The sequence below is a fragment of the Parasteatoda tepidariorum genome, chromosome 10 (genome assembly GCF_982258835.1).
Source record: "Parasteatoda tepidariorum strain Cologne lab strain chromosome 10, Ptep-v5.0, whole genome shotgun sequence".
NCBI lineage: Eukaryota > Metazoa > Arthropoda > Arachnida > Araneae > Theridiidae > Parasteatoda > Parasteatoda tepidariorum.
In genome coordinates this window covers 47730959-47743582 of record NC_141764.1, presented here as the reverse complement: position 1 = coordinate 47743582, position 12624 = coordinate 47730959, and the positions used below count along the sequence as shown (strand labels likewise).

General features: G+C 28.3%; 1 protein-coding gene across 3 annotated transcripts in view; it reads right to left on the bottom strand.

The window, feature by feature from the left end:
• The window catches only part of LOC107451421 (influenza virus NS1A-binding protein homolog), a 62700-nt gene that overhangs the window by 28868 nt on the left and 21208 nt on the right, over positions 1 to 12624 (bottom strand). Inside the window, exon 1 of one of the 3 annotated variants that reach the window (XM_071184661.2) lies at positions 11670 to 11808. The exons of 1 other annotated variant lie outside the window; for it this stretch is intronic. The gene's annotated coding sequence lies outside the window, so the exon portion shown is untranslated. Of the gene's footprint in view, positions 1 to 10162; positions 10551 to 11669; positions 11809 to 12624 lie in introns of those variants that run through there. One more of the 3 variants, XM_016067503.4, reaches the window with a different exon arrangement.

The following is a 12624-nucleotide window of genomic DNA, read 5'->3' as shown; positions in this document are numbered from 1 at the left end:
GTGTAACTTACATAGAATCAAATGTTACAATAATAGGTATCGGGAAAACGATTCTTTCAGCTATTTAGAAAGAGAAAATACATTTTAGCAGATCTAAATTAAGATATTGTAGGGACGAAAGAGGGTAGAAGGAAGATGAATCCACGATTCAACAAAAGCATCAAAAGGGAGAACCTAAAAATAATTAAGCGAGGTCGAATCCTGTGTGGGCAACCTTTCCTCAACTCTAACAAATGGTTCCAGAAAATTCACGTGCCAGAAGCTGTAGACAGAACACGTGAGAGACAGAACAAATCCTGACAACATTGTTTTCATGGAAATAGAAACATTTTTCTTTCTCTCGGAAAAATAAAAGCTCAGCTGCACCCCCAATTTGCGTATTCAACTGCTATTTTCGTTAGCGTACTATAATTTAAAATGTTTCCTGTTTCCCAAACCAATACAGATTGTGATTGAGTAATCATGATTAATGGATTATTTATAATTATGATATATTATGATATACAATGACACAAGAATCGAATTAGACTTAAATACAATATGAGTGAAAATAAGAGAAACACATGGTTGGATTGAATCTAGAATTCCATTTCACGAATTGTTCCTAGAACCAGCTGAGCCATCGACATTTTGAATTGAAACTAAGAACATTTATTCCACAATGTTTCAAAGGACATACCGAAGAACAATTAAAAGCAAACGATGCTATAAAAAACAGCAATTGCTTAATGAATGGTATTAATATTATTAATCTCTTCTATAGAAAATTAACCACAAAATGTAATTATCTGGTTTTGAACTTAAAAAAATTATAATTGTTCTACCTTATTTTCAAAAATCAGTCCCCAAATTGCAAAAATTGTATCAGGTCGTTTCCTTACCTGTAGATAAACGGGCTCCCTTGTAAACAAACAAGAATAATATATGATATAAGTTACATTTCACCAATCTTAAAAATCCTATTGCAGACATTTATAGCTGGGGTGTTTATCAATTATTTTTTTGCCAGTGCGGTCTTCATAATATCAAACCAAACTGATATTAAAAAACCTGGTTTTATTCAAGTTCGTTCTTCTTTCCCTACTGGTTAAAACAACGAGGAAGATTCTTATTTAAAAAAAAACGAAACTATAATATGTCAGTTTCCGTATCGTTGTAAGTGCTTTATTCACGTTGTTCAGCTTTATTTACTGAAAATAAATTCTGATCAAGAAATGATTGAAACTAGCTTTGTCAATCTGCAGAGGGATACAGTAAAATAGTTTATTACGCGATTTCTAAACACCAAGAAGTAAAAATTTAGTTAGACGAGAAGCACATTAAAAAAGATGCTGATACACCATTTGAGTGCTAAGAATTAAAATTAAATAGTTTAATTATTATCTCAGAAAAAAATTATTCGATGTTGAATCATACCTATTGCGTAAATTGACTGCACCCTAAATAAATAGTTAAATTGAATCACAATTCGGCTCCATACGATTCAATGAAGCATTAATTTACACGATGATTCTGAATTGAAACTTGACACAAAACGATATTATGATTCAACGCAGTTCAAAACTTCCAACTATACTTTCTCTCTTTTAACAAAAAAAAATTCAAATAAATAAACAATAAAAAATTAGCGTTTTAGCCAGACCTATATAATATACCAGGGGAGGCCAACCTGCGGCTCGCGAGTCACATGCGGCTCTTAGAAGGATTATTTGTGGCTCTCGATAAATGTACCTGAGTTCCCTTTTCATTTTTGAGCTGTTATATTTTTAAAAAATTATTATCATTCCTTGATAGATTTCAAGACTTAAAATATTTTAAATCGTCTCTTGATTTTTTTCTGAATCCATTTGAAATTAATATAATTCAAGGTGAGTTTTCCCTTTCCAATATAATTATGGCCCAAAAAGCATCTGGAGAATATGAGTTAATAGAGATGCAAGAAGATCAAGCTCTACAATTAAAATATAAGTCGACGTCGATTACTTAATTTTGGAAATTTGTACCAGAATCGAAGTATCCTGAATTAAAAAAGACTGCTAGTAGAATTATTTCAATATTCGGAACAACGTACTCATGTGAATCATTTTATTACACTTTAAAATTCGAGAAATCCAAACACCGATCAGTATTAACTAACCAGCATCTCAAAGAATTACTGAAAAGTGCTATCACCAATTATTCACCAAATTATCAAGAGATGTAAAATAAATGTGTTTAATTCTTAATATTTAAATTCAATACACGTGTACTTTTATTTATGTGTTTTCAATATATATTTATTTTCTGTAAAGAAAAAAAAAAGAAAAAAATCATACCTTTTTTGCCTCCTTTTTAAATATGTATTTAATTGCGGCTAGCGAAAAATTTCTAATTTTGAAAAATGGCTCGACTATCAAGGAGCTTGGCCACTCCTGTAATATACTATACACGAACGTACGTACGTCGTTCGTGGAAAATTTGTCACCATCGAAAAAATGTTTTTTTACTATTACTAAAAAAGAAAAAAGAAAAGAAAGTGTCTTTTTCGAATTTCCAAGTAGGAAAAAAAATTCATTTTTACGCTTTTACTTACCAATAGCACGATTTAAAATTCCATTTACGCTATCTAAGATCGCGCATCATGTTCCGTATTTTCGCGATTTAAAAGACGCTATTATGATTCGCCTTCAAGTAACTTAAAAATTATACATCGGAATTCGTATTTACGCGATTTTAAAATCAAACATTGAGATTCGTATTGCAAATTTAAAATCAAACACAGAAGATTCGCAATTATGCGATTTTAAATTCAAATATCGAGATTCGTCTTCTAGCGATTTTAAAATTAGAAGTCAAGATTCGTATTTGCGTGATTTAAAGTTACGCATTGAGATTCAGATCCACACAATTCATATAAATAAAATCTCGCATCGAAATTTGCTATTGTTCTGTTGTTTGCTATTATTCTGCTGAAATTTGCTATTATTCTGTTCTATCGTTGATATTATTCTGTGGGCAAATGCTTCCAATATGCACTTTTTTCTTGCTCAAATTTCATTTATTTTTTCAATTATTTAAAAAGTGTTTTTGTACATAACATTTTTGGACTTCTATTTTCAGCTTTTTGGGTTTTTTTTTTTTTTTTTACCAAACATATCTCTGTGGTATGAATCAATGCAAAATTCTATAAAAGTTGAACATTTTTAAAAAAAATCCGCCATTTTCAAACAAATTACGCCACAATGAGATGGCGACGAAACGGTTGATTTATGTTCGCCTCAAAACCTTTTTTATTTTATCCAAGTCTGCCTTTGGCCATTATTTCAATAGTACAAATAAAATAATGGCCAAAAATTTGAAGCAAATAACTTTGAGATATCAAACTTTTATTTAAGTTTCATTATTTAAATGTTCAACTATCCTAAAATAATCACAATGCAACCATAATAAATAAAACTGGTTAAAAATTGTTGAAATACTTGGAACATTACAAAATTTCGCATTAAAAATTTATTTTAAAAACATAATTAAGATACTCTCTATTGTTTCGACTTGAAGATAAAGTATACTCTGACAATGCTTAGATTTCAACGCAATTCAATATTGCAGTATTTTTACAATGCTATGACTGGAATAAAGTAGATGTGACGCAAACTTTGACGACATAAATTGGTGACAGTCCACTTACTACGTCTTTAAGTTCAGTGAACTTGCCCAGACGAGGTCAAACGTTGTCGGGGGCGTCATGCTGCTCTTTGGACGGAGAAAATTAGTTTAATATCAAATACTAAATTGTGGGGGCTGTTATAAATTTTTTTTATTGTTACCGATTTTTTTTTTCTTCTATACTTTCTTGATAACTTGAATATTGTCCCTTTATATTAGAAAAAAAGTAACTTTTAAAAGTAAATATTTAAAAAAGCTTTAAATCAGGGTTGGCATGATTTAAACCAACTGTGATTTCATTTTAAGAAAATCATTGATTTAAGCAAATTTTTTTTTTTTAAATAAATCATTAATTCAAAAATATTTTCATAATTACATTCTTTAGGGTGTGTAATTCTTATACAAACTGTATTCATTGATAATGAAGGTTTTACTAAACGAAGTAATGAAAAGTTAAAATTATTATAATTCTAAATAGATTAATAAATAAATTAAATTAGAGAATTAAAGTGGATAGGAAAGAATAACGTTAAACTGTTAAATCATAAGTTTCCATTAGCTGTATGTAAAATAATTTGCGGTTAATAATCATATTTTAATATACCCATTCAATTTTATGTTTATTTGAATACTTTAAGTACTTTTCAAACTTATTAAACACGTAGTTAGTGTTTATCAATAATGAAAAAAAATAATAAACTTGTTCTGCCCAAAGAAGCTTACAATTTTTTTTTTCTCCCTTTAATGTATTTTGATCTTAATTAATTTACTCTTCATAGGAAATCTAACTGGCTAATAGCTCCTTGTCTTTAAAATTTTAGGATGATTAGTTTGAACAAATATAACCGTGATTTTATTTAGTCAGTGATTAGTTAGCAATAATTAAAATAATTTTTGAAACATTTTAGTTAGAATTATATAGTATTTTGCTATGTTATTGTATTTAAATATTATTAAGCATTGTAAATGTATTTTATCAGATGATTTCGATAGTTAATATGTAAAAAAAAAAAAAAAAAAAAAAAAAAAATCTGATTTAAATAAAAAAAATTTTTAAAAAATATCGATTTTTGATTTTTTTTTTTTTTAAAGTTATTAATCTTACCAACCGTGCTTTAAATAAAACATTAGCGTATAACTTTTATTTGATGAAATTGAGCGACTTTAATCCTTTAAGGTCAGAAAATTTTAAATCATAAAATTAAATTCAGAAAAGCCATGAAAACTGTGGCGATTTGTTCCATCTTTACATTTTTCAAAATAAAAAATGAGATTAAAAACTGCATTATGTACAAGATTTTGATGTTTTAGATACAGCTTTCTAGACTTAAATATTTCTTTTTATTTTGAATTCTTGGTTATGAAATCTTTAATATTTCTACATTATCTTAATTTGGACATTATAAAAAATCAATTTAATAAAATTTCACCATTACTGGATTCTAAAAATAAATACTTCAAGAAGTTTAAAAAAAAAAAAAAAAAAAAAAGGCTTTGAAAACCAGGAGAGTCAGCATGAGTAATATCACATATTAAAACAGTGCACACATGTTGGGAAAAGCATGACATTAAATTCGCCCCCGCGGCAGAATCGCAGCGACACGGCGACATTGTCGCAGAACGCTACTGAGTTCGTGCAGAATGATTTTTCTTTAGAAAATTAAAGAATAATTACTTTTCATCAGAAGGTTACACGTAATATATGAATCATGCCTTTAGGTAATCACTTTTTGACGCGCTAAATTTATGTCGATAGTATCGTGAATCGATGTATAATGGCTCCGATTGTATTTTCGGCAGTTATTGATATTGATGTTCATGTGAATTTTAAATATCCCGATATATTTCAAACAGTATGGAAAATTCGAATCGTGCATTTGAGTATGTACTTTAAGACAATGATTCTATCAAATTTTATGCAGTTATTGCTATTGATCTCTCCATAGTTTTCAAATCCGATATTTTTTATACTATATTACTTATTACAACCTTATCTCGAAACGAAACACGTATTTAAGGATTAGCGTCATTTCGTCGTCGATCTTTTTTTCGGCAATTACTACTACAGATTTCATGATTTTTAATTATTCTTTTTACTGTGCATTTACAAAATGCGAAGAAGGAAATAATTTGTGCGCACCCCCCCCCCCCCAACAAAATGCGAGAATATCACCCATAATATTAGAATAAAAAACTGTTACTTGTTCAATTAAAAATATATATATATATATATGTTTTTTTTTTTCTTTTGGGTAACTACGGCGCTTTTATTATTTTAAATTAGTAACATACATGTTTGTTATTATTGAAAGTATCTTACAGAAAGATATTAGTGCTAGAGAGTTTTGTCGCAGATAGCTCGAAAAAGTTCTGCCACAGGGAAATTTGCAATAATTAATGCAGAAATAATAAAATATCCACATAGACATTCAGTACACTTTAATCATTAATTTATATACTTAAAGTAAGAGAGTATGTTCACAATTTGTTGAAACCAGAAATAAATTGTAAGACTTGCAAACAAAACAATTCTCAAATCAAAATAAGATATTTTATAACAAGATCAATTTAAAACAAAAATTGGAAATCATTTAAAATTCATTTAGCTTTATCTTTTTATGTAAGTACAAGTGATTTTATAATTAATGCTTTGCTTTAACTAAACTTATGATCTCACAGTAAAAACCACTTCAACCTTATTAAGAAGCCTGTTCTCTACTCAAGTGTTAACATGAAGACATTGCTACTAAATGTGAAAACTGAATGCGAATTGGGATTCAGAAACAAATTAATTGCCTGAAGTTAGACCTTAAGTTACCACATTTAAAATATCAAACAATCCAGGAAAAATTGAGGTAAGCCTAAACGGATTACCAGCAGGCTGCAGTCTCACAAACTTAAACACATAAATACCTGTTACTAACGTAAGAAGCTCTTGCTGAACATTAAGTGTATAAGTTTTAAGCAAAAAAGGTTACTTAAGGAGGAATATCAGGGGCAATAAACACAGGGAGAGCTGCTGTTAAGGACTCAGCTGAAATTCAATATAAAAAGTGTTGTAAATGATAAATTTGTTTAAAAAAAAAATTTGCTGAGTTTTTCTTTAATATGGAATGAATAATGTATAAAACCAGTAGAATACATTTAGTTTTCAACTGAAATAAACACTAAAAAAAGCTAGGGGAATTAATAATATTTTAGTATGTATTAAAAAAATACACAACACTAGACTAAAAATGCAGCTACAATTTGGAACAAAAATAAGATTTTCCAGATATCTCACAAAAAGGAAAATACTGTTTTTTTTGGTTGTGAGTAAAGGCAGGGGTCTGTCAAGACATTTTGTGAAAGGTCCTGTTTTTGTAAAATTGTGTAAAAACTATTCATAATTTGTGAATATAAAATAAGCGTTAAGTCACATTCTTTCAACCAGGGTCCTGCTTTTGTGAATTTATACAAGTAGGGTTCCGTTACTGCAAAAAATCTTTTCAAGAAGTTTTTAAATTGTAAATAGATACAAGATTCTGCTCAACAATTGCTGCTACTAAATTAGAGATGCAACATACAAATATTTGGTATTTAGCCTATACAGCTCAACACAGAATATTCATTTTGGACGAATAATGGAAATAAAACCACTCATATTTTTAATAATTTCAATTTACATATTTTAAATAACACAACTTAGTTACGTATCATTTTTAATGGAAAATATTTTTATAAAAATATTCTTTATAGTATTCTTTTTAAAGTCTGATTTCATTGATAATGAAAGTTTAAACTAAAGCAATAAAAAAAAAGAATAAATTGTTTCTAAATAGTAAATAAAATTAATGACTTTAATAAAATTAAGTGGATAAGAATAACGTTAAACTATTAAATTATTATTTCCCATTAGCTGTTACCAATTACCTAAAATTGTTTCATTACTATACTTAATTATATCTTCTGAATCCTCCTAATTTATCTCCTGAATCCTGAGATATGTACTAATCCAACAATAATGCAGACATCACTCAGGGTCAGAAATTAAGAAAAATTAGTCACTGGTCCACAGATCTTCCATACATTAGTGTCTTAAAATTCTTATTATATCTTAATCTTTTGCTATACATTAGTGACAAAAGATTATGATAGTCCGAACACTTTTCACATGTCCGTTTACAAATCTCAATTATATTCTGTTATTTAAAAACATAATTAAAGTGAGTTTAAATGGAAAATTATAGTCCACAACAGAGTGTGTAATGATGTTTAAATATGCTATTTTATGACAATAACATAGACCTAGACATGTAATAGAAAATGAAATCGAAACACTCTTTACATCGCTTTTTGGTCGGGGGACCACTGATAATTTTTTTTTTAATGGTCCAAATCAAATTTTAGTGATCTCAGACAGGGATGCCATGCTTTAACAAAAAAAATAGATTTAAACCAATTGATTTTTTTTAAAGTCAAAAACATTTTTATAAATATATTCAATAGGGTGTGATTCCTACTAATGGCTGATTTTATTGATAATGAAGATTTTATTCAAAGAAATAATAAAAGGGTCAATTATTATATTTCAAAATAGACTAATAAATAAATTAATTAATAGACTAAAAGTGGATATGAGTTGCTAAACTGTTAAATAATAATTTAAGTAGCTGTATATGTAAAATAATATGCTGGAAACCAAAATATTTCAAATATACCCATACCCAGTTCGTTTTATGCTTATTTGAATACCTCAAGTGCTTTTAATACATATTAAATATGTAGTTGGTGTTTACCAGTATTTAATAAAGTCTTGCTCTGCCTTGAGAAATATATATATATATACATTTTTTTCTTTACTGTGTTCCGATCTAAATTAAGTTACACTTCACTGGAGACTTAACTGGCTAATTGCCTCCCGGTCTTGAAAATTACAGGACATTTAGCTTGAACAAAAATAATTGTGATTTCATTCATTCATTGATTAGTTTGTAAATACTTAAATAATTTTTTAAATATTTCAGTTAGAAATATCAACAATTTCAGCTATAAAAATACTGTTAATATATTTTGTCCAATGATTTAGTTGGTAGAGTTAAAAAAAAAAAAATCTGATTTAAATCAAATGAGTCAGATGTTTATTTTTTTTATAAAAATTTTTGAATTTAGCCATCTCTGGCCTTGGACCACCATTAATTTTGAACCATGCTACTATTAATGCAGGTTCCCAACAAAACGGCTTTGAAATATATAATTTTTTTTCTTTACTCATTTTCAAATCATTGTTTTTGGAGCATTTTATAAAGGCAATATTTTTCAGTATTTCTTTTTTCCGGATTTAGCAGCAGAGTGCAGCAATTCAGTTTTAGTTCAAAAAGTATACCTAAAGCTGATCTTTTCTCCCCCCCCCCCCTCCAGTATAGACAAACATTCACAATAGAATGAAAAGTCAATAATTACAGAATGATAGATGGTCAATAACCTAATTTCTATTAATAAAAACGAAGTTGTGAAATAATGAACAGCCAAATTCAAATTGTTTAGGCAAATGTAAAAAAAAGCACTATTTGTGCTGCAATTTAGTAAAAAATTCCAGAAACAATTCTGAGGAAAAATTTGATTTAAATGATGTATTTGATGTTTGTTAGTTGGAAAAGTGAGACTTTTTATTTTAACCCTAAACCATTCAATACAATACGATCACTTTCTTCACAAAATAAATAAAAAATAAGCACTGTTGACAATAATAATCTTATTTTTATTGCAATTTAAATCATTTTAAACCTAACCAATCGCCATCGATTGGTTAAGTTTCTTTCCTTTGCAGAAAATAAGATTATTAAAACAACTTATAAACAATATAATTACTGAACACCAGACAGCTTTGCTCGATAAAAATCAAAGTTAGTGAAATCTATATCGAAGAAATTCACTCAACTTTCACTATCTATTAAGTTTTTTTATTTTACTTAAAAATCTAAAATACGAACATAAATTTTAACAACTGGAGCAGTTGTTCATGTTATTAACATTATTAAATAATTTATAGCATAAGCTGTTATTTAAACAAGGTTTTGTTTTAATCTTAAACAAAATTTTAAAAATTATTTATAACGCTTGAAACTAAATGCATAAATAAAAGTACACTATAATAGTCAGAGTGAATAATCTTATCTAAAACAATGTACGACGTTAGAGATCGATGTGGAATTTTTCTATTACAATCCTTTTCATTAAGTTCATAGTTACGATCGTTTAGCAGTAAAATATAGCAGTTAAAAAACAAACTAAAACTCAAAATCTACAAAACCACATTAATTTCTGCAATAAAAGATTAGAAAATCAGCTAAAAATGCAATAAACATAAACCGAGGTTTTGTCGAAATGTCAACAACACATGCGCAAATGTTACCTGATTATACTACATTTTCTAGAACACTTCACAATCAATAAATACATTTTAACACACACATATTTTACGATGACATAAATTTTAAGAATAAAAAACTGTACAAAAAATTGGTAAGTATCTTACCAGCAATTTCAAAGTAGCCAGCAAAGCCAGCTGATAAGCCTGGGTCAAGCAACCGCTATGTTTCCTTTGAGAAACATAACTGCGTATTTACCAATTTTGTAAAATTTAAATAAAATCTACCAGTTTCTATACGGAAATTGTCAACTACCGGCTTAATCAGAAAAAAACACGTTGAGATGAAGAAGCTTTGGTAGGAAAACAATCGCACGCTTTATTTAAGAATATAAATAAATCCGGTTAAAACCGCTCGAAGGTCCACTAGAAACACACGATTCGAAAAGACAGAACCGGCGCCCACTTTGGCGACTGATTTATCGATTTTTCGTGAACTTCATATAATGCAAACTTATTCGGTAGATGGCATACCTTAGAACGTTGTTGGCGCTATGCCAATTCTGTTCGAAGCAAAAGCTGTTGAATAAATTATGACCAAATCTTCATTACTCAATAAAATTGGTAAAGGAAAAAATAATAATAAATTCATTATTCCATTATATCTCATATTAAAAAGAATATAATTCTTCTAATTAATAATTTAATTTTTAGTTGGGAAGATGGTTTGAAAATTTCTATTTAAAAAAAAGATGAAAAATATTTATAGGGTAGATGTTTTTTCAAGCTCTAAGTTTACTACACGACTTAAAATTGAAATAATTTCACCGTAATTAACAGAAAATTAATTTCACATTTTTGCTAGCAGCTGGAAGATTAAATAATAGTTTCAAAAAAAGAATTATACTTATTGAGTAGTAATTAAAAAAAAGCGTAGGACCGGAAACTACGCAGTTTTGATTAATTTCACATACTTCACTAAGTTATAAAAAAATTAACCCAATTCGAAATAGAATTGTTGAAGATTACATTATTTTAGATGTATTGATACCAGATATAATTTCCAGAAATTGTCTCCGTTAAAATAGCTAAAAAAAACTATTATTAATTTTTGTTAAACAGACACTTGAATGTCTGATTAGGTGATTATTCTAATTAATAATTGCAATTACGGAAAAGGATGAAAAAAATCGTCCAAGTAGAATGAAACTCGTATCGTCATTTTCGCCAATTTGGCGATATTTATAATAAGGCATTTTCATATTCGGTAAAAGTATGTCTGAAATTATATCATAAAAGTTTACTGCACTGAAAGCATAAAAGATTAGTAACGAAGAAAAACTACTGACTGATGTAAAAAAGGAAAATTTCGCCTAAGATCTATTTAATTTCATTATTATTTATTTAAAAACCTTTATTTTTTAAAACTCTTCGCTCATTGACACTCTTGTTTAAAATATAAATAACGAGCTATTATGTACTTGCAGAACTTTGAATATCAAATGCACAATATCTTAGAAATCTCAAAATTGAAACTGTTCTTATTGAAATTTTGATGGAGGAACAATAAATAAATGAATAATCTCAAATGGAAAATAAAGTAACTAAAATATAACATTAAATAACTAAACAAAAATTCTAACAAGCAACTAGATAAAAAATCGAAGTAAATTACTTCTATAATTTGAATTATGTCTTTAATACGACATTCGTGTCTTAGGCTTTTCGATAGAAACTTTTTCTTTGTGGTTAAATGAAATTGTAAGATCTACTCCTATTTTTCCATTACTGCAACTAATCATTTAAGTAAAGTAATCTTCAAAAAATTCCTATACACAGTATTAAAATAAGTATAGACAGTCAGGTGGTCAAATAATGACTCACGACACGATTTAGGATTATCCTGTATCAGCAAAATAAATAAAAGTGATTTATCAAAACAAATCAAAACACTTTTATGACTAACGATATTGGTAAATTTGTTCTACCCATGTAGTTCCTTGGAATGTGGCCTTTCAAAATAGAAACACCTGCCGTGACGAATATACTTTTTTTTTATCACTTTTTATGACTTGCGAATTATGTGCTTAATATTTTTATTCTATATTTATTTTAAGACTCTATTTTCTGCTTAGAGCTATTTACGATAACTCTAAAGGCTTGGTTTCTTAGGACAGGACGCCGTCAGCTGGAAATCAGCGTTAACCTCTGATTGGTCCATTTGTGAGTTTGATAGTATACGTCATCGAACGCTCATCTTGAACTACAATTGCCGTCCAACTCAACTGCAGTTGGATTACAACGTGACGTTAACCACAGAAGCAATGGCGGACAACATCCAACAGCGCATTGAAATCAGCCAAGATTTTGATTTTGACATTAAACATAGCTTCTTCATTAAACATAGCACTCTTCATTTAGCTCAACTATAATGTGTTTTTTCTTGGACAAAGTCATTATTTGTTCTCTAAAACACTGGTCGACAATAACAAAATCAATGCAAATTCAAAATAAATATTTGTTTACGTTATTAACGCATGCGCAATGAGAGATAATGTCTGCGTTAGACCGACTGCTCACGCTGAGCTAACAAAAAAGTATTTTTTTGGCGTCAGATCTACGTCAACTTT